General features: G+C 34.1%; 1 protein-coding gene and 1 long non-coding RNA gene across 9 annotated transcripts in view; one reads left to right on the plus strand and one right to left on the minus strand.

Annotated features, from left to right (window-relative positions):
- LOC127881714 (uncharacterized) overlaps nt 1-2,366 on the plus strand; it is a 515,289-nt gene extending 512,923 nt beyond the window's left edge. Inside the window, exon 3 of the long non-coding RNA XR_008050213.1 lies at nt 1,629-2,366. This is a non-coding gene — a long non-coding RNA (uncharacterized LOC127881714). The remainder of the gene's footprint in view (nt 1-1,628) is intronic.
- LOC127881608 (plasma membrane calcium-transporting ATPase 2-like) overlaps nt 1-22,730 on the minus strand; it is a 178,367-nt gene that overhangs the window by 138,729 nt on the left and 16,908 nt on the right. For all 8 annotated transcript variants that reach the window (XM_052429634.1, XM_052429633.1, XM_052429627.1 and 5 more), the window contains exon 2: nt 18,645-18,705. The gene's annotated coding sequence lies outside the window, so the exon portion shown is untranslated. The remainder of the gene's footprint in view (nt 1-18,644; nt 18,706-22,730) is intronic.

Here is a 22,730-nt window from a genome sequence, read left to right on the forward strand (position 1 = left end):
AAACTTCTTAAATACAGGCCATATTTCAACAGATGGCCAGTTCCAAGGAAAAACCTCTAAGAAGAATAACAGCAGCATCTTGTTACCTCTCTTGTAACACAGGTGAATAATTCTTGTTTATATTTGGTTACCATAGTGATGTAAGGTAAATACTCAACTCAAGGAAAGTAGGTTACAATAAATATAACAAAGAGTTGTTCTTTAAATAGGTTTTTTGTCCAAGTGTTATGGTCTCATCATGAATACCCTCAGACATATTCTAAAAGAAGGCTATCAAATTCTTACAAAAGTAGACACCATTTGCTATCACATACCGTATACGTGCGCTTATAAGACGCATTTTTGAGACTTAAATTAATAAGTTACAGTTGGGGTCGCGTCTTATAAGCGAGATACTGGTGAAAATAAACACAAAAATTCAAAATATCGAGTTTACTGGGCTTATGCTAGCCAAGTTGGACACTTGTCAGTTGTTTTGAATCATCGCGGCAGCCATTTGCATTTTCTCTAAAGTCTGTATTGGCCCGTACCGTGTATCGGAACGCTATGTTCAGTTACCGATTTATTTGTAATACAAGAGTTCCGCGGTCGGAGATGACCGCATTGAAGCCGGATTTTTGATTTAAATGACAGGAAAGTACCTTTCGTGTTTTTGTCAATGCAATACTTAAATTACTGAAATATTGTTCAAAGGTCAAAATGAAATGTAAGTACTTTTCAAGGCATGAGCAAACCTTGTGTTATGTTTTGAATGCATGCATATACATGAACAACAATAACATTTAAGGTCACAAATATGAACTTGAATTGACAATTAGGAAAGTTTGATCTCAATTTTTTTATTTTTTAACATTTTTACATTCAAGGTCACGGTGACCTTGACCTTAAAATGACCAGTGGTCATCTACTAGTTCTGGCCAACCTTCATATCAAGTTTGAAGACTCTAGGTCTAAGCATACCAAAGTATTAACAACTTTAACATATTTACATCCAAGGTCACAGTGACCTCGACCTTCAAATAAATGACCTTGAAATGACCAGTGGTCATCTAAGTGTGCTTGCAAACCTTTACGTCAAGTTTGAGATTCTAGGTCCAAGCATACCAAAGTTATAACAATTTTAACATTTTAACATTGAAGGTCACAGTGACCTTGACCTTCAAATGAATGACATTGAAATGAGCAGTGGTGATCTTCTAGTACTGGCCAACCTTTATGTCAAGTTTGAAGACTCTAGGTACAAGCATACCAAAGTTATAACATGGAATAAGAACTTTAACATTTTTACCTACCAAAGTTATAAGAACTTTAACATTTTTACATTCAAGGTCACAGTGACCTTGACCTTAGAATGAATGACCTTGAAATGACCAGTGGTCATCTAAGTGTGCTTGCAAACCTTCATGTCAAGTTTGAAGACTCTATGTCCAAGCATACCAAAGTTATAACAATTTTAACATTTTAACATTTAAGGTCACAGTGACCTTGACCTTCAAATGAATGACATTGAAATGACCAGTGGTCATCTTCTAGTACTGGCCAATCTTTATTTCAAGTTTGAAGACTCTAGGTACAAGCATACCAAAGTTATAACATGAAATAAGAACTTTAACATTTTTACATTCAAGGTCACAGTGACCTTGACCTTCAAATGAATGACCTTGAAATGTCCAGTGGTTACTTACTAGTCCTGGCCAACCTTCATGTCAAGTTTCAAGACTCTAGGTCCAAGCATACCAAAGTTATAACAACTTTAACATTTTTACATTCAAGGTCACAGTGACCTTGACCTTCAAATGAATGACCTTGAAATGTCCAGTGGTTACTTACTAGTTCTGGCCAACCTTCATGTCAAGTTTCAAGACTCTAGGTCCAAGCATACCAAAGTTATAACAACTTTAACATTTTTATATTGAAGGTCACAGTGACCTTCACCTTCAAATGAATGACCTTGAAATGACCAGTGGTCATCTGTTAATCCTGGCCAACCTTCATGTCAAGTTTGAAGACTCTAGGTCCAAGCATACCAAAGTTATACCATGAAATAAGAACTTTAACATTTTTACATTCAAGGTCACAGTGACCTTGACCTTCAAATGAATGACCTTGAAATGACCAGTGGTTACTAACTAGTTATGGCCAACCTTCATGTCAAGTTTCAAGACTCTAGGTCCAAGCATACCAAAGTTATAACAACTTTAACATTTTTTATATTGAAGGTCACAGTGACCTTGACCTTCAAATGAATGACCTTGAAATGACCAGTGGTCATCTGTTAATCCTGGCCAACCTTCATGTCAAGTTTGAAGACTCTAGGTCCAAGCATACCAAAGTTATACCATGAAATAAGAACTTTAACATTTTCGAGCACGCCGCCCGCCCGCCCGCCCCCCCCGCCCCCCCCGCCCGCCCGACAACATCAATCTATAAGCCGAGATTTTTTCGAAAAAAATCCGGCTAAAAATGTATTGTTACTGATTTTGTTGTCTATTATTTTTAATTTGAAGTTTGTTATTTTTGGGGCGTAAGACGTTATATTGTCCGTGATTATTCTTGAAAAGTTGTTATCACCTGATTGTCTGCGTGCGACGTCGTTAAATGCCATATAAATTGGCCATTATAGTATACGTGTGTAAGCGGCAACACGATGCCAACATGCTTGAAACAACAGCAAAATCAATTCTCAGTTTGAAACTGTCAATTGTTTAATAAACATGCTGCCGATTACAAATGCTATTTGACAAGTTTGTATCACCTGATCGTCTTTGTTCCACGTCGTTAATTTTCAATTAAGACATAATTGGCAATTAGGGTATCCTCTGAAATAAGTTACCAGTTTGCAACTGTCAATTGTTAAATAAACACGTTTATTCAGACGACCCACTAATGCCGATGACACATTATTAATTAGGGGCCAACAACGACGGTAGCAAAGAGCGACCGCATGCAATTATCAGCATATGGCTTTCTTCTTGACACGTGATTTTGATCTGCGCTTCGGAGTCTATCACTCTATCACGCGATTGGCTAATTTTATGAAAGTAGGCGTTACCTATTGTTGATAGACAATGGGCGTAAAATTTGCATAATCTAGGTAATAAAACTAAACGCTTTCAAAATATCTGCCTATTAGATTTCAATACCTGTCAAACAATACAATCAAGATGACTGACACGATCAATTTTGCTTGTGCATTGATATTACAAACGTAATATGTTTGCAATTGTTTGCAATTGTTAGGGCAAATGATAAATACACAATTGTTAGAAATTTTGTCAATTTGATAATTATTTTTATTGCATGAATAATACTTGAAAATAAATTAAAACCCACTAATATATCATAAAATAAACAAATATTATTTACTTTGTTGTTTGATTGTTTTATTTTTCAGACTTGCGTGAATTACTAATTGTATGCAGCGCGAGTTTGAAAAATTCTCAGTGTTTTACTAATTGATGATTTTCTTTAACATTCTGCCATTTTTCGGCCATTTTCCGGCCGATGAATACGGCAAAATTTGACCGCGTCTTACACGCGGGTCAGTCTCAAATCCACCCATTATAAAGTCCGAAGTCGGGGTGCGTCTTATAAGCGAGGGCGTCTTATAAGCGCACGTATACGGTAAGCTTAAGAATGATCAGCACGCCAACATAGTCTTTAGTAGTGACATTTTAAAATTATATGGACCGCGCTTTGTGAAAAGGTGGTTTAATGCATGTGCGTAAAGTAACGCCCCGGATTAGCCTGAGCAGTCCGCACAGGCTCATCAGGGACGACACTCTCCGCGTTGAGGATATTTTTAGTTTACAGAAAGTCTCTTCATAGCAAAAATTAAGTTCAGGCGGAAAGTATCGTCTCTGATTAGCCTGTGCTAATGGGGAACACTTTACACACATGCATTAAACCCCCTTTTCACAGAGCGCGTCCCATATACAAAAGTTCAAGGAATAGATGATCAATTTTACTCCAGTCTGTGTTTAAGTCTGTCAGGCTCCCGTCAAAGCCAGTAGACCTATATGAAGTCCAGGAATAATTTCAAGAATACTGGTTATCATCAGACCTTGTGGGCAATACAAATTTTGGGACTTTCTCTTAGACTTGTACCATGTTTTACAGCACTTTGTATGTATGCATTTTCTTGCTGAAGTAAAAATGTTTTTTAAAAAGATCATCCCTATTGAAAAATTGATCATGTGTCTTCTTATCTCTATTAACGAGACTTCAAGAAAAATAGATTAAATGAACAACATGGCCCATAATTTATTTGACATTAACTCAATTATTTGTAATAATCTCTACTCTGAACATATATCAACCTATTTTCATCAGAGAAAATATGCTAAATTTACTGTAATTTTGTGAACATAATTTATGGCAAATTTGATAAATTAACATGTTCAGAAAATAATATCGAGAGTAAATGATGAGTATTTAAAAACAGTCTTGTGAACATGTATCTAGTTATGCTACATGATATAGTATTCACATCATGCATTGGCATTGAAAATTGTCTATTCATTCTAGGAGCATTATTTAGCATGAATACATTAAGACAAATTACAACGTTTGTCACCACATTCTACTTAACCCTTTCCTCCCATAAAAAGCAAAGTGAAAATTGCTTTTGCAACCAGCATAAAACCAGAACAGCCTGCGAGTAACTCGCAGTCTTAATAAATTGCACAACACAACCACAATGTTACTGTAACTATAAAATGACACCTACAGTAATTAAATGCGTTTGTATACACACATTCATGTGCTATTTTGAGAAGAAATCAAAGCGCTGAAGGCACTGAAGTTGTTCACTGTTGTTGTCCTTGATTAGCTTGTGCGCATTGCACAGGCTAATCAGTGTGCACAGGCTAATCTTATATGACATGCATTAAGCCCCGTTTTCCCTGAAAGCAGCCAATATGTACAGATTTCAATGATAAACACTAGACTGGCCAACGTCGTCTTACAAGCTGGTAAATACACACACTGCAGTAGTAGAGCAGACGCTCCTAAGCATTCGTCGTCTGCAGTGCAGACAGGCAGCGGTAACCATTCCTAGTGTAGTGAGTTACCGTCCTTAGCATAGCTTAGCACATACTGACTTGCAAAACATGCTCTGTAAATTTAGTCGGCTGCTAACGCGACCAACTAAAAATCATTGTTTAGGTTTTAACTCAACATCTAGAATCAAATCATTTTTTACAAAAGCAAACACAGTCATCCCTTCCTGACCAAAATTTTGTAGTCAGAAATTCCAAGGGTAGTAAATGTCATCTAAATGCAAATTCAGGGCAGCAACAGTGTTCTACACAAATTCATCAGTTGCCGAAACAAATTGGGTAGTCATTTGAGTGATAGCACTTAAGTTCTTACAATTTACAAGGAGATCTAAGAGACAGCAATATCCTCTGCTAAGATATTTTTTACCTTGAAATGGTGACCTTGTTTCATAGCCAGAATGGCGGACTTGATGCATTTTGCACAACGTCCCAATTAAAGTAACGTTGTGGCCAAAATTTGGTGAAAATCCTTCAATTGGTAAAGGACTTATGGACCAGACACCATTAAAAGGCTCAAACTCTTGACTTTAAAATATGACCCTGACCTTGAGAGGGCGTGACTGACCATGCCTTCTGCACATAAGTCTAAATGACTTTATCATGGTAGACAAATGTCATGAAAATCCTTCCATGGTTACCGAGAAGATATGAACCTGACATACAAATAGAGGCTCAAATGTATGACCCTGAAGTATTGTGTACAGGGCCCTCAATCTATTAAATCTGCCGCCGAAATTCGGCGGCAGTCCCCCACCTGAAAAGTATACTTTTTTCCCCTTTTTGGGGGAAAAATTCCCCCTAAAAAAAATTATTTTTTTTTTTCATAGAAAGATGTGTCTCATGATTATTATATCTCAATTCTAATTCAATTAAATCTTTGCAAACATACTAAATTATGAAAAATGCAATGAATATAGTGCAAACATGTATAAATGTAATACTGAGAGAGTAAAAAAATCCCCCAAAAAGGGAAACGCAGCGAAAATTCCCCCTCCTAAGGGCTGCGGACCCCTTCCCCCAAAGTAGTGTGAGGGCGCTGGTGTACTGACCTTGAGCAGGTTTGACTGAGTTGTGCATTCTGCATATCGTCTTAATGACCTTAACATTTTAGCACAAAAGTTTCATGAAAATCCTTAAAAGGGCACTATAAACATGGAGAGGAAGTGAAAATAGAGGCTCAAACCTTTGACTTAAAGTACAATGCTTTCTGCACATCGTTTCCATGACCTCAACATTTAAGGCAAGTTTCATGAAAATCAATCAAAGGGTATACGAGACATGGCGTTGACACAAAAGTGTTACATACAGACTAACTGACTAACGGACTGACGAAAGGCATTGCTATAATCCCCCTGCCATTTTGCAGTGGGGGATACAAGTAAAAAACTGGAAGTTTGAGAGAAAGAAAAATACATGTAGCAAACTTCATGACAACAACATTTTATTTTTTCTTTCAAACAAAATATTTACTTTTACAGAAAGTAGTTCCATATAACAATCAGGTTAACAATTTCAATACTTTCCACAATAAAATTGGTCCACATATAACAGGAAATATAACACAATTTTCAATTATTGGTGGGTGTAATACACAATTTTCAATTATTGGTGGGTGTAATTAACATTCTGATAAAATGGATAAAAACAAGATCAAATATTCCCCAGATAATGAGTCAATTAGATTGTCACCTCCACTATGACACAGAATGAAGCTTCTCCATTACTTGCTGGTTTCTGATCTATTTACGTCTGGGAAATTGTTTGGCATTTAAAACTAACTTATCTTTTAACAGTTATGTAAGTAACTGAGGGGGCTGCAAATTGTACAATTTTACTGGTGAATTTTAGGGTATACCACTGGCTACTTCAATGTTGTTAAAGATCCGGGGACTTACCGCAAACTACAAGAATCAAATACAGTGATTTTGTTTGCTACAATTTACTGCCAAATTTCAGCACATTTTCAATAGAAAACTACATTTATTTTTTTTTAAACGTAATTTCCCAAAAGTTGCAAAACTTAATTATTATGTAAAATACAAATGTACAAGTCTGTGCAAGTACAACTTTAACATACATTGCCATAAAAAAATACGCAAAAATTTCAAATTTCAATACATGGCATTTCATTGGTATGAAATTTTCAGCAACTTTACATACATTGCATTAGCTTTCTCATAGATGTGATAGTACGATATTCCTTACAAAAAGGCCTTGTAGCAAGACCCTGTAAATTCAGCACATCTATGTCTCTTGAGGGGAAATAGTGGATGGGGTATATGTCTAGTAAACAAGTATAAATGATACAGTATTGGTCGCATCCATCATGGCACCTATTGATTTTCAAGCAAAGCTCCACCATTGTAGCCAGCCACTTGTTCCTTCTTCCATATAAGGCTATTTATTAAAACATCTGACAGTACCGCGGTGAAGAACAGTATTAACTCTTTCAGTGCTGGAACCGAACTTTGAAGGCCATTGCAAACAGTTTGGATCCAGATGAGACGCCACAGAACGTGGCATCTCATCAGGATCCAAACTGTTTGCTATTCTTATAGTATTCTTTGAAAAAAAATGGAGGAAAATGCTAATTTAAGAAATTCAGCAGACGACATTTTAGCAGACGACAAATTTCCCAGCATGCAAAGGGTCAAATAGAAGAAAATCAACAAGATCATATATCCAGCTATAAGAAAATTCCAGTAAGACAAAAAAAGTGAGATAATAAGTTCTAGTGTCTAAAAGTCAGTTCAGAGTTTAAAGGGAACGTTTTGAAAAAATCAATATTTCAATCCAGAAAAGTTTTATATGATGTAGTTAGAGAGACTTAATTTCAATTTGAAGTGAATTTCAGACAAAGGGAAACAACCATGCATCACCTAATTGATGCTTTAAAATATGAGCCTTGCTCCGGAAAAACTGAGCTTTATGGATATGCATAAAATGTTGTCCCATACTAGCCTGTGCAGTCTGCACAGGCTAATCAGTGATGACTCTTTCCACATTCATGGAACACTTTACGGACATCATGCATTAAGCCTGGTTTTCTCAAAGCAGGGCTCATATGTTTTAAAATCAGTAGAACTTCTTGAAGCTTAATTTTTGCATTTCTATTACAAAATGTTGAGAATGCTTGTATGGTAACGAAGATGTTTTTAGTTAACTTTGGAAACAAGAAATCATTGACAGTACCGCAAGCTATAAACCGAAGGAAAACCTGGACATATGTCCTATGCACTGAACTCACTACACTGCATTTATTGAAATAAGCCAACCTAATTAGTGCACAACATGAAACATACGTCATAATGACTTCTAAAGGGCTTTCAAGTGTACTTGCACTAATACCTTCAGATGCTTTAAATATTAACGATTGCTAACGAAGCCGTATTTCAATCAATTGTATCAATAGTTTTCAGTAAGGCCACATTACATAATTGTTTGTTTCCCTTCATGCAATGCCTGCTTTATAAGAGTGGCTTGATAGATATACAGGAATAAAACTTGCTGTGGGTAAACGGGGCTTAAAGACCGATGCAAAAGTGTCGTCCCAGATTTACTACTTGCCCTTTTGAACACGGCAAAAAGATCCAACCAAACAAATGAAAGAAGCTTCTAAACACACCATAGTCCATCTGACTGAATGTCTCAGGCGAACCTTGGAAACAAGATTTAATGACCCACATTTTTACAAACATCAATGAAATATATTTCATTTACATGTAACAAACATATGTTTGGTCTACAAGGTGTTGAGTTGCAGCAATTTGCTTGTCAGTCATGAGATGAGAAACAAACTATTTTCTTTAAGGTCTCAACATATTATATTAAAAGGAAAAGCATCTTTTAATGACTACAGAACCAGAAAGCTGCAATATTCAGCCAATCGATTTCTGTTCAACTCGATTACTTAAACTCCATTTAAGCCAAACACCTAATGTAATCATTATGTGAAATCAAATCAAACAGAAGGTAATTAATTCACAGTATAGAAATCGCGGCAGTCTGTTCATCATACTTCGATAGAGCAATAACCGTCATTAATAACGTTCCATCTATTCCATCAACTTTGCTTTCCTATTTCGGACTTAGTACCAGATTTATTGAATTCTGAAGATGAAATGTCATGCAATAACATCGGGTACTGTAATCCATAACGGAAGCCACCATATTAGAAAGCATTCGCCACAAGATGTGCACAGGCAAACATAAAACAATTTTTTTTATCACAGCCCAGGTATCCATCCAGATATATTGAATTACATTTATTGTTACCTTTTTATATTGACCAGTCATTACAAAGCATAAATAACATCCTTCATAAACCATGTAGTCATTTTTTTATATCTTTTCCAAAGAGATATTTTATTTGCAGTTTACTTACCTTCATCTGAATTCAACACTAATATTCTGCTGACTTTTTACCAACACACATACAAGGAGTCTAGCACCACATTTCAAGTGAACTTATATACTCAAATCCGGTCTACAAAAATGGAACGTGTTGAATGCAATACGACAATTGAGTGGCAGAATACCAGCAGCCATTTTTGTATATAACGCCTCTATAGGGAAAAAGAAGATCAATAAACGTGAATACTGTATCACTGGACATAGAATCTCATCTACAACAACTTCAACTCCAGTCAATAGGAAACATTCCATTTGCTGCCAGTATGAACAACAATGAAAAAAGCCAATGAGTTCTGGGAAAAAGGGGCTTAATGCATGTGTATCAACTGATGTCCCAGTCGTCACAGGCTAATCAGAGATGACACTTTCGGCTTTTAACCCTTTCCCACTCAGAAGCAAAGTAAAAATGGCTATGTGCAAACAGCATAAAAACAGAACAGCCTGCAAGTTAATCGTAGTCTGTTCAGGTTTTATGCTGTTGGCTGCTCATCAGTATCTAAAGGTTGAAAATGAAGCCTTTAAACTTTTTTTTTTTTTTTTTTTTTTTTTTTTTTTTTTTTTGTCTTTTTTTTTTTTTTTATTCAATATCATACATACAATGTAAACATGTATATGAGCATACAACACAGTGATTGTACAAAGCAATAAAGTTCAGACATGTTATACAAGATATGCTAATATATATATATATTTTTTTTAGAGAGAAAAGAAAAGAACAACAGAGAAATAGTTATGAACAATGATGAGTTGTATAAATTCTGAAGAAAGCATACTGGACTTGTGTGTTTTGTTGTATATTCACAATGATCTTGTCCGATTGAGAAAAAAATAAATAAAAAATAAACAAAACTATTTTAGAGGGATAAATTAACATTAGAGTGAAATGTATATTAGTGGACAAAACATTATGAGAATTTAATCCGATTCCATTTTTGTTCAAAGATTTGTAATGTGTCATTACTGAGGGCTATTTCTTTCTCAATCTGGATTTTTAGTTTAAGACTATGGACAAAACAATTAAAATTTGGTACTTGTTTTTTGTACTTCATGTTTAAGATAAAATATTTCATCAATATAACCATAAAATTTACAATATTATTACAGTCTATTGATTTCAATGAGTTAATTCCGAAACTTACATCTAAGAAAGATAGTTTAATGTTTAGTTGATGTTGTTCAAGAAAAGATATTAATTGATTCCAAATAGGCTGGATGTGTTTGCACTCCCAAAAAAGATGTTCTATAGTTTCAATGTTTTCACTGCAGAAGTCACACAGATTTGAGTTAGATAATTTGCATTTATAGAGATATTTATTTGTAGCTATAATTCTATGGATGTATTTATATTGAAAATTTCTCAGTGTGCTTTCAATTGTTGCTTTATATGGCATGGTAAATATGTGTTTCCAATTTAGTTCATTTTCTCCAAAAAGGACTTGCCATTTATTTTTGATTTTGGAGTTTTCTGTAGGGTTTTTAATTTGTAGTGTGTAAAATATTTTATTTGTTATGTTTTTTCTTCCAAGTATGTTTTCTACAAATGTTGTTTGAGTACATGGTGTATTATTTGTATTGATTTCAGATTTAATATGTATGGGTATGCTTTTGATTAGTGTGTAGTACTTCAGAAAATTATTTGAAGGTATTCCGTATATGTAGCATATATTATCAAAAGAGTAGAAATCCTTAATTCTGTAGTCATATAGTTGGTCGACATATTTAATGCTTCGTTCAAACCAGTCTTTATAGAAAAACGTCTTATTGTTTGACGTTATGTCTTTATTATTCCATATTATTGTTTTACTGCTGGTTTGGGTTTCTAAATTATGAGTGACATCACTCCACGCTGATAGAACATCAGACAGAAATATGTTTTCGTTTGCAATTTCATGTAAGATAGTATTGCTGATGTTACATTCAAAGAGTAAGGAGTCACCATATTTTTTTAGGATTTTCTGGTAGAATAATTTCCATTTACTCGTATTGGTACTATCTAGGTATCTTTTAACCCAGCTGCATTTGATTGCATTCAAGAATGAGTCAATGTTCGTTAATTGGATACCTCCATTTTCTACAGATTGAATTAGCTGAGTTCTTTTTATTTTATCAGGTTTACCGTCCCATATGAAATTAAATATTGCAGATTTTATATCGTTAATAACATCAATTGGTGGATTTGGGAGAACTGTAAATACATATATTAACTTAGGAAGTGCAAACGTTTTCAATACTGTGTTTTTTCCAATAAGTGTAAGTTTACGATGATGCCATGATTTTAAGCAGTTTTTAAAATTCTGTAATTTAGGTAGTATGTTTTTTAGAACTGTATCCTTTTCATTATTTGTGAAAGTAATTCCTAACGTTGTGGCTTCATCGGATGTCCAATTAAATTTCATTTCTTTATTATATTGAACATTACTTTGTTTTAATTTACCTACTCGTAGCACAGTACATTTACTTTTGTTTAGTTTAAGACCCGATGTCGTTCCGTAAAGGGTTAGCGACTCTATAAGGTTATGGAAAGAATCGTAATTGTCATTTAAAAAATAAGTTGCATCGTCAGCAAATAGGGATTGTTTGATTTCTTCGTCAGGTTCTAGTGATATGCCTTTTATGTGTTTATTTGATTGGATGTGATGTGATAGATACTCGATGCAAATAATAAATAGGGATGATGAGAGTGGACATCCTTGTCGAACCCCTCGTTCGATGTTAAAACTGTTTGAAAAGAAGCCATTGTTAATGATTATACTGTTAATATCGGTATAGAATAGTTTGACCCATTGAATGAGACTTTCACCAAAGTTCATATTTTCTAAGCAAGAGAACATAAATGAATGATCAAGCGAATCGAATGCCTTTTCAAAGTCTGCAAAGAATATTAGACCAGGATTATTTGAATTGTTGAAATAGTTTATGCATTCTTGGATAAGACGAACGTTTTCACCAATGTAACGTCCTTTTATGAAACCAGATTGAGATTTTGAAATGATTGATGGTAATATTTTTTTTATTCTGTTTGCTATACTTTTAGTTGCAATTTTATAATCATTGTTAAGTAAACTTATCGGGCGCCAGTTTGATAATGATTCTAAGTTTTTTCCAGGTTTTGGAATAAGTGATATAATACCTTGTTTTTGTAGCGTAGTTAAGTTTTCGTTGTTAAATGAATAGTTAAGTGAATTAATTAGATGTGTTTTTATATCATTCCAGAATATTTTATAAAATTCGATTGTGATGCCATCAGATCCTGGGCTTTTGTTATTTTGCATTTCTTTTAGGGCTAATCCACATTCATATTCATTAAGCAATCCGTCGCACAGTTGTTTTTCCTCCTGGTTTAAAGCGTGGTGTGTATTTTTAAAAAGGATGTTATTTTCAACATTTTTTCTTTTATAGAGGGTTTCGAAAAATAAACGTTGTTCTTCTAGTATTTGAGTTCTGTTTGTTATATCTTTGCCATTGACTACTAATTTGTGTACAGTTTTTTGTTCACTTCTACGTTTTTCAATGTTTGCGAAATATTTTGTATTTTTTTCATTGTGTTCAACATGCTGTGCACGCGCTCTTAGTATTATTCCATTGAGATGTGTATGATAGATTCCATCTAATATTTGTTTTTTTAATGTTATTTCATTTTCAATGTCGGTGGTATCATTTGTGTTTGTTTGATGCAATTGTTTTTCAAGTGTTTCAATGGTTTTGATGGTGTCCGTTTCAAGTTTGTGTGTTTCTTTTTGTTTAAAAGATGTGTATCTAATTGTTGTGTTACGTATATTTCCTTTAATTACTTCCCATAAGGTGTTTGGGTTTGCATCTTTATTATTTTGAACTGTATTTAATATTTCCTGTTTTATTTGTGTTTGATATTGTGTATCTAATAAAATGCTGTTGTTAATTTTAAAGTATCCTGGGCCTCTTTCAGGTTGTATATTGTGGAGTTTAAGTTCAACTATAGAGTGGTCAGTCATAAATCCTGGTTTTATGTTACATGTGTCAATAATGTTGCAAAGAGATTCAGATATTAAAAAATAGTCTAATCTACAAAATATTGTTGGTTTTGTGTTTGAGTGCCAGGTGAATTTGCTTTCGTTTGGGTATACTGTACGCCAGATATCTATCATATTGTAGGTTACAATTATGTTATTTAAAATGTTTCTATTTTTAGTATGAGTATAAAGGTTTCCATTCTTTTTATCCAATAAAGGGTTCAGGACAGTATTGAAATCACCACCGATTATAATATTTTTATCTTGGTTATTAATTATAAAGGATTGTAATGTTTCGTAAAATGTGGAATCGTCTATGTTAGGGCCGTAGACGTTGATTAGTGTTATTTGTGTTTCGTGTATTTTGATATCTATACTTGCTTGTCTACCAATTATTATTTCCTTAAAGTTATCGACTGTGACCCCTATATTATTTTTTATCAGAAAGGCAATGCCTTGTTTATTAGTATGTTCTCCACTGAGATAGATTTCTCCGTCCCATTCATCTTTTAAGGTTTGTGCTAAAGTAGGTGTCCAATGACATTCTTGTAAAAGGCATATACTATATTTTTTTTCGTCTAACCATTTGAAGATTTTTATTCGTTTGTCTTTATTGTTTAATCCTTTAACATTTAAAGTACATAATTTAATCATTTAAGTAGGTGGAGGGTGTGTAAATGGTAATTGTATGTGCTTGTCCAGTTAGTTTCTATCTTAAAACATGTCCAGTTTGTTTCTATTATAGGACATAAGATGTCCATACATACAAACAAAAATAGAAAACAATAATTAGGAATACAAAAAGATGAATATTCCATAGACTTGAAGAAGTAAAAAGAGAAAAAGTAAAAAGAGATAATCACAAAAGTAAGAAGAAAACTCAATAAAAGACTTGTCCCTAGTAGAGACATAGAAGAAAAAGAATAAAATAAAACATATGAACACACAAAAACAAGCAAATGTGCTTATGCAAGGTAAATTGTCCTAAATATAAGACATAAATTATCGGTATCTAATGTTCTCAAAACGGAAGTTTAAAAAGGTGGGTATGAGTAATAGTAAGAATTTCACTTGAGTATGTATTTTTTTAAGTTTAAGTAATTAAGTTACTAAGTATAAGACGTTACTTTCCGGTATGTAAGATTTAAAAAATATATATATATATAAATAAAAAAATAAATATGTTTGAGGTTTATGCATATTCATATTAAATGTCACACTGTAATATGTTTATTATAAGTTTTAACAAAAGAGCATAATTAAGGATTTAAACATAAATTGTTTATACGTATTTGTACTATATCCATTACAGAAGAGTTAAAAAAAAAACATACACGATACAAGTATATTATGTGGTAAGCCGGGTTCCGATTACCAAACATTGATGAACACAATATCAATGTCAATATTGTATACATATAAAGTTTAAAAAAAAAACACACACAATACAAGTATATTGGGTGGTAAGCAGGGTTCCGATTTCCAAATATTGATAAACATAATATCAATGTCAATGTTGCATACATATAAAACGTAATATGGTTATACTGTGGTATACATAAATTGTATATACGTATGTGTACTATATCCATTGCAGAAGAGTTAAAAAATACAATACAAGTACATTTGGTGGTAAGCCTGGTTCCATTAACAAATATTGATAAACACAATATCAATGTTAATTTTGTATACATAAAGATGTAATATGTTTATTCTATGCTTGAGCTATATAGCATATATAAGGAATTATACATAAATTGAATATACATATTTATGCTATATTCATTACAGAGTAGTTAAAAATACATATAACAAGTACCTTTGATGATAAGCCGGGTTCTGATAAACAAGTATTTATGAAAACCTTACCACTGTTAGTTTTGTAAACGTAAAAGTTTAAGCATGAAAACAATACAAATACAGTTGGTGATATACAGGAGTATGTTTAACAAGTGTTGGTCAAAAAAAATAAAAAAATATCAACGTAAGTGTTGTAAACAACAGCCTTTAAACTTGAATTTTGTAAGAAAGGTCTTAAATTAAATCTAACTTTCTATGGGACTACAAATGCAGGGAATAATCTACATGTGCGTCCCGCGTCTATGACGTACAAATATCGAAATAGACGCATCGTTTTGAAATATGTGCGTCCACTCGGACGCATTGCTGAACTGTATCCGTTAACGCATACGCGAATCACGATAAGTACGAACCATCTTGTGTACGAGTCAAGAGTGTAGCAATGAACGCTGAGTTTAACCCTGGCGATGAGGCTTGAAGACTCCAACAAGTCTTTTGATTGGCTCTAGTCGAGCCGCTGCTGTATAATACAAACCAATTAGAATAGACATATTAAATAGAATATGTAATGATATTTTCTAGAGTCCCCGGATGAAAACCTGCTTTAACTTTGTGTTACTTAGTCATAAATAATACAGAAAAAATGCCTTCGAAATAAGGTGTTGAAGCTCAATCCAAAACAAACAAATCTAAACTTTAATAACGGTAGGTCAACGGCTTGCAATTCGGACGTAAACAATAATATTATCAAGCTCGCAATTCGGATGTTAACAATAATATTATCATCAATTTGAGTCAAGTTGAAATGTTGTAACAGGTTACATTCATGTAACAGATAATGTTAAATCCTATGTGAAGGCAAACAAGATAGTGATAACTCTGAATTTGTTTTGTTGGTTTCAACAAGTTTTTGAGATAATTAAAAGTTTAATGCAAGTATAGTTATTGAGCTAGTGTGATATAGACAAATTTTCTTCACTACTTGGTATCTTGCAAAATTTGGGACCCATTCTTTTTCAAGGTGGACTCATTAATTTTGGCCTGGGACTCATTGGTCTAAAATCTGCGAGTTCAGGGACCCATAGATAGTAAATTCTAGATTATTCCCTGCATATGCATCAAAATACATATCTAAGTGGAAAAGGATTAAGGTATTTTTCCTTTACAGAAAGTCTCTTCTTAGCAAAAATCCAGCTTTGGCTGAAAGTGTTGTCACTTTTACGCCTATCCAGACAGCACAGGTTAATCTGGAATAACATGTTAAACACTTGCTTTAAGCCCCATTTTCACAGAAAACCGCTCTTACCATTTTCACACACGAGAATGTATGAATGTAAGTACTATTGCACAAAACATGCCAAATAGACTAAGACAATAGTGTCATACCAGCTTATATATTACAAGTGCTCAACATCATGTATGCTAGTTATGGAAACGGTGCAGCATCAAACACAGATTTTGCCTGTCTGTACAAATATGGCAAACTCTTTGTTGGAAATGGTCCAAATATTCTCCCTAGCATTGGAAAGGCCAAAGTCTGAGATTCGCATCGGGCATTTACATCAAGCAGACAAAAAATGTGCATATTAAAATAAATAATGTTCTTTTTCATTTGCTGGAAAAATTCATTAAATTAAATATTAGTTTATTTAAAAGTACCATTTGTATAGCAAAGGATCACACCTATTTAATATTTACACAAGGTGCATAGCCATGTCACTAAAAATGGTTTTCAATGTTTAAGTTCTCAATTTAATAATTGAAACAAGAGGGCTATGGAGCTCACCTGATTCCCGAAAAAAAATATTCTAAGAAGGTAGAGTTCAAAATAATGTAAAGTACTTTATGAAACAAATATATTTGTGTAGACACATATTTATTTAAGAACTTGTGTGAAAGATAGCATAAGAACAGATGTGCTGGACTAGGTTCATGAAGATTGCACAAAAATGTGACTTCTAGAGTGTTAACATGGTTCTCTTAATTTGAGCTAGTAAACTAGTTTTTGCGCTCATATGACCCAATTTCAAGACGCCCAGATTAATGTTCTAACCAAGTTTCATGCAGAATGGCCAATAAATGAGGCCAAACGAGCATTATTTTCGATAAGATTGGACAATACCTGTGGCCTCTAGGAGTTTTAAAAAGCTAAATATTGATTCCCAGCTCTTTGACACACAAATGACAAAAGGCGATAACAAAAATCAAGATGAGCAAGTTTTGCTCAAGTGAGCTCAAAAACACTTGACTGTGGTCCTATACAAAGCAGATGCAAAGTGAAATGCCAGCAAAAAAATAATACCAGTATGTACAAATGCTACCAGTATTTTTTGGCATTAAATTAAAATATCAGACACTGTTGAGTAATTCCAGTCATCTGTACACAGTATATATTGTTAAACATGGTTAAATGCCAATGGGGGCTATAGAAAGGCTAGTTAAAATTTAGAATTACATGTACATCACTTATATATTTTGCATATGATTACATAATCATTTTATCAATTAAATTACAGCAATGTGAAGACTAGAAAATGAAACGAATGATCACTGACTCAGGGCTTACTGTGCCATTCGCTAAAGTAGCAAATGGCTACAAATTGATCTATTTGGTTTCAGAAAATTCCATTTGGCTACAAATTTCTCTTCAATAAAACTTATAAAATAGCCAAAAATAGAAGAATTTTGTCATAGCAAGGCGAATTTGGCTAAAGAAATTTTTGAGCCAGGGGAAGCCCTGCTGACTCCATCAAATTGATAAATCAACTGATGGCATGTCAAGTGGAATAGCACACTACCAGGACATTCCCTTGAGGCTGTGTGCACAGATTACTGACTCCAAGATGTCCACAGGCAATACATATTTCAACAGCTCCATAAATGGTCACCAGACGTGGAATGGCTTCCTAATTTACTGTAAAAAAGTCTTGCATTCTCTTGCAGAAAACCCCAGTCAGTCAAACCCACCATCTATCAGGACGCACATTCTGCAAAACTGGCCATGTGGCTTTTATATGGCAGGTTAAATTTTCTACTGCAAATGATCATAGGTAATTCTCAGAAATTAAAGACTCATTTTTAAGTGATTTTTCCCAATCCATATTTACATGTAATATATGCAACATCCATTTTCATATCAGAGCATAACATACTCTTTATTTAGTTTAATACGTAGTATTTGTTACAGTAGCCAGTAGTATATAAGCGTACCCTCATCTACAGAGGGATCTATCATCTTGAGTCAAATATTCATGTAAGCATCTATCACATATTTTGCTGTGGGAAAATCACTTAATTCCTGACATTCTCAATTAATACACTTTTCTATACACCTTTCTTTTTTTACAAAAGAACTATGCCCTCTCTGTTCTCAGTTACTCACCATAGATGTATTACATGTACTTAAAGGCAATCAGCACCACAATTCAAGAGGGCCTCAGAACCTGAAATAATAAACATCATCTTCATATATTGACAGGCAAGTGAATATTTCCTTGTTTATAAAGTACAGGAAAACAGCACTTTCCCAATAAGGAAAATACTACAAACTTCCCAATTGCTCTCCAAACAAGAGCTGTCTCCATAGGATGACATACGCCCCCGCTAAAAGCTTTGATAGAAGTTATGAGCATTTTTAAAAACCTAAACGCAGATTTTAAAACCTAAACGCGGACCCTAAGTTCAAGGTCAAGGTCAAAGGGTCAAAATTTGTGTGCGTATGGAAAGGCCTTGTCAATACAGACATGCATACCAAATATAAAGGTGACATCTGAAGCAACATAGAGGTAATGAGCATTTTTCGAAACCTAAACGCAATGTGACGGACGGACGGACAGACAGTGCGATCACTATATGCCCTCCTTCAGGGGCATAAAAAGAATAAAACAGACAATAAACACAATGCACATACCTATTTTTGTGCTTCAAAATTGACCCCAACATTTTTCAAATTTACTCCTCAAAATTTCAGTCCAGGGGTCATTGACTCTAGGTTTTCAAAAACAAGCCACAAATAACTTACAGTTGCCTATTACAGCTATCAATGATTCCATGTATAAAGCGAATTAAATTTATTTATTTAAACTTTGGGGTACAAAACTGAGCATTCCACATGTTTAAGTACAGTACTGAATGGAACATCAACACGCCCAGTCCACTTACAGGGTATAGCATGGACACTATAACATTACATTTGATTGTTGAATTGATCTTTATAAAAATGTCTCCTAGCTTCTTTCTGTATACTTATGTTTTGTTTGTGCATGTTTCTCTAGTAATGATGCTTAAAATTATTATTGATTTTGTAGGTAAGATACTTTTGCAAGTTTGATTTCTTCCTACTGCTATAGACTGAAATATTCATGTGAATACCTGATAAATGTTGTCATATAAAGGTCAGTGTCAGTTTAATTAAACTTCTTAAAGCTATGATCAGCGATACAGAAACAGTTGTGGTCTCAATATTGTAGATGAAGTGATAATACGTTACCCGTTCTACATAAGTTTGTTGATTGTGAGTGTTAATGGATCTTTAGGTCAGTGATAAGTCAGATATGCATGCATTAATTAACCTACTATGCCCAAAAGTGTTGTCTGGTTGTGGATGCAAAGTATAACTATTAAATAATTTTAAAAATTGCTGCATTGCAAGTAACAGAAAACCTATGCATGTGCCCTTTCATCTATCACCTAGCACCCAATGCACATATTGATAAAAACATACATGTCTATATAAAGAGGAACTATTGATCCTCTGACATATGCCTTTCCTTCCCATCACCCCCTGGTTTTATAATGTAATCAATAGGCTTCAGATTTTCTAGGACAGATTTTCAATGCATAGATATTGGTCTGAAGAAGCTTTTACAGTATGGAATCAAGGGAACTAACTCTTATTTTCTTTCACAGCTTCAGCATGGTATTAAATTTGTATACAAGTAGGCCAAATGCCATCATAGCTCACTTACTGAGAGCATAAGGAGCTGAATTGTTTTGAGGATATTCTCTGATGACACATGACGAATCCTAGAATAGCATTGGAATATTTAATTCAAAGCAAGATTCACCATGATTGAGCAAATTATGTAGCCTCTAGAGCGATAACTAGCCTTTAAAGCTCATTTGACTCAGTTACCTAGTTTTTTACCCTTAGTGACCCAATTTCAAACTGCCAAAATATCATTGTGAGAAAAGTTCTGACCGAGAATCATGAAGATATAAATATGTCTGAACTAGAAAGTTCATGAGCTTTTCCGTTAATGTGACCTAGTTTTTTACCCCAAAGGACCCTAAGTATTTTGAATTCAACTGAGACATCCTTGAGACTAATATTCTGGCCAAGTTTCATGAAGATTTGGGCAATGTGGCCTTTATAATGTTTACAAGGTTTTTCTTTAATTTTACCATATGACCATGGTTTTAACCCTAGATGACCCAGTTTTGAACAAAGCTTTGATATAATAAGCGTAAACATTTCAACCAAGTTTCTTGAAGATACTGCTACTAATGTGGCCTCTCAGGTGTGTAAAAGGAAAATGCAAATGCTGACAACAAACAACCAACAGAAGGCCATCACATTAGCTCATCTTGAGCATGCTGTCTTCAAGTGAGCTAAATAATCACAAATGATGCGCAGTTAAGAAAACTGTTTCCCGTAAGCCTAAAGAAAATGTTTACTCATGCACTGACTGATGCATAGTTTAGGAACATCGACATGGAGGTCACCAGTCTTCTGCAACTGGTGCTTAAATATTATCTTGTAACTTAGTTGTTGTACAGTGGAATCCCTCTAAACCGGACATCCCCGGGACCGAGAGGAAATTCCGGTTTTGAGAGGATTCCGGTTTTGAGGGGAAGTTGACGATATTACTTTCAAAAGGTCAATAACATAGCCTAATGTTGAAAAACATATACTTTCAGCACATTTTAATAGTTTATTTATATATAACATTCATTAATAGTGCAGCATATTGAGTGTAGGTTTGGGCAACATCTCAGACTCTTTGATCTGTTTGATTTTGTCTTCTAGAGACATTTCCACGCGCCTTCGCTTAGGAGGAGGTTTAGACATTTTTAGTCTTTGCTATCTTAATTGCCAAGTCAAAAATCTAAATGAATATCTAAATGCAACTGCTTCAAGAACTCTGCAAATCACCATTTTATATGACATTTAATTAGCAATTGAAATAAACAATTCAAAATGAAATAGCAGTAAGTTTATTAAAATTTAGCATGGCTTCCTACATCGAAAACAAAATTTCTTCTTTTGATCGATATGTACATCACAGGTAAAGTCTAGTTAAATCGTTTTGCTATTTTTATAGTTTGCATAATTTTCGACCACCTTTATTAATTTCACGCGTCTTTAATCCGCTATTCACATGTTTTTTACTTGAGGGGTCTGAGGTGCAATAAGCTGGTCCTCACTGGTTTAGAGAGGTACAATTATGTATGGAATGACCCAATTTTGATCCAAAGAATGACTGGTTTTCGGAATTGAGGGGATTCTGGTCTTGACGAGATATTTTACGCATGGTTTTATAGGGAAAAAATTGGGACCGGACAATTTGTCCAGTTTAGAGAGGATTCCGGTATAGAGAAGATCCGGTTTAGAGGGTTTCCACTGTATATTGTTGCTGTGATGATTTTAGTTGAAGTTGCAAGTGTCATGGGAAAATAAACGATCCTGGCTTTGTTTTGATGAAGTTAAATGAGTGATGATTTGCAAATAATATCAGCAATTTTTGAAGATGTTGATTTGGAAACACTAAACTCAATGATCTTATGACCATAAAAATCATGTCTCAAAGAATTTGATACTGAACCTGCAATTGCTGATTGGCTGGTATGTTATATTAATTGAGTAAAAAACTGCTGATAAAAATATGAAATCACAAAGGATAACACGTACTAACTTACAAGTATAGTAAAGTTACCATTACCGGATCAGTAGCGTAATTAAGTTGTTCTGTTAAAAAGCAATAAATGTTTTGAGACTTCTTTTAAACCAGTTTGATTAAATATTACCTTTGCTTACTGATTCAGCACATAGTCTTATTTTTAAACGCAGGCAAAATGTATTTGTGATACCTTTTTTTCATCACAGAATTCAGCGTTTTTTTCCCTTCTTTAACTAGTACCGGGGAACGGTACCTTTCCCAAAGCCTACCGGAGGCTTTCAAATTTTAGCACCGGTCCTTTCCCAATCACCATATCTACTGTTCCCAACAATCCTAGGTGCTGTTCCTAATCGCCAGTGCCTTTTATTTACGCTGGAAATATCTATTGAAATCGTCAAGCCTTTCATTTCGGCCATTTATTTTCGCCTGACATCGTTGTAGAAAGTAAACAAAACTTTTCAAGGGCGCAACTTTAACCGTTGTGTAAAATCTGACTGGATTACATAACTGCGATGGGTGATCGATTTTTCCCGTGAAAGAATTCCATCGTAAAGACCAGTCTTCCTTAC

This window comes from Dreissena polymorpha, chromosome 5 (assembly GCF_020536995.1).
Source record: "Dreissena polymorpha isolate Duluth1 chromosome 5, UMN_Dpol_1.0, whole genome shotgun sequence".
In the NCBI taxonomy this organism is placed as follows: Eukaryota; Metazoa; Mollusca; class Bivalvia; order Myida; family Dreissenidae; genus Dreissena; species Dreissena polymorpha.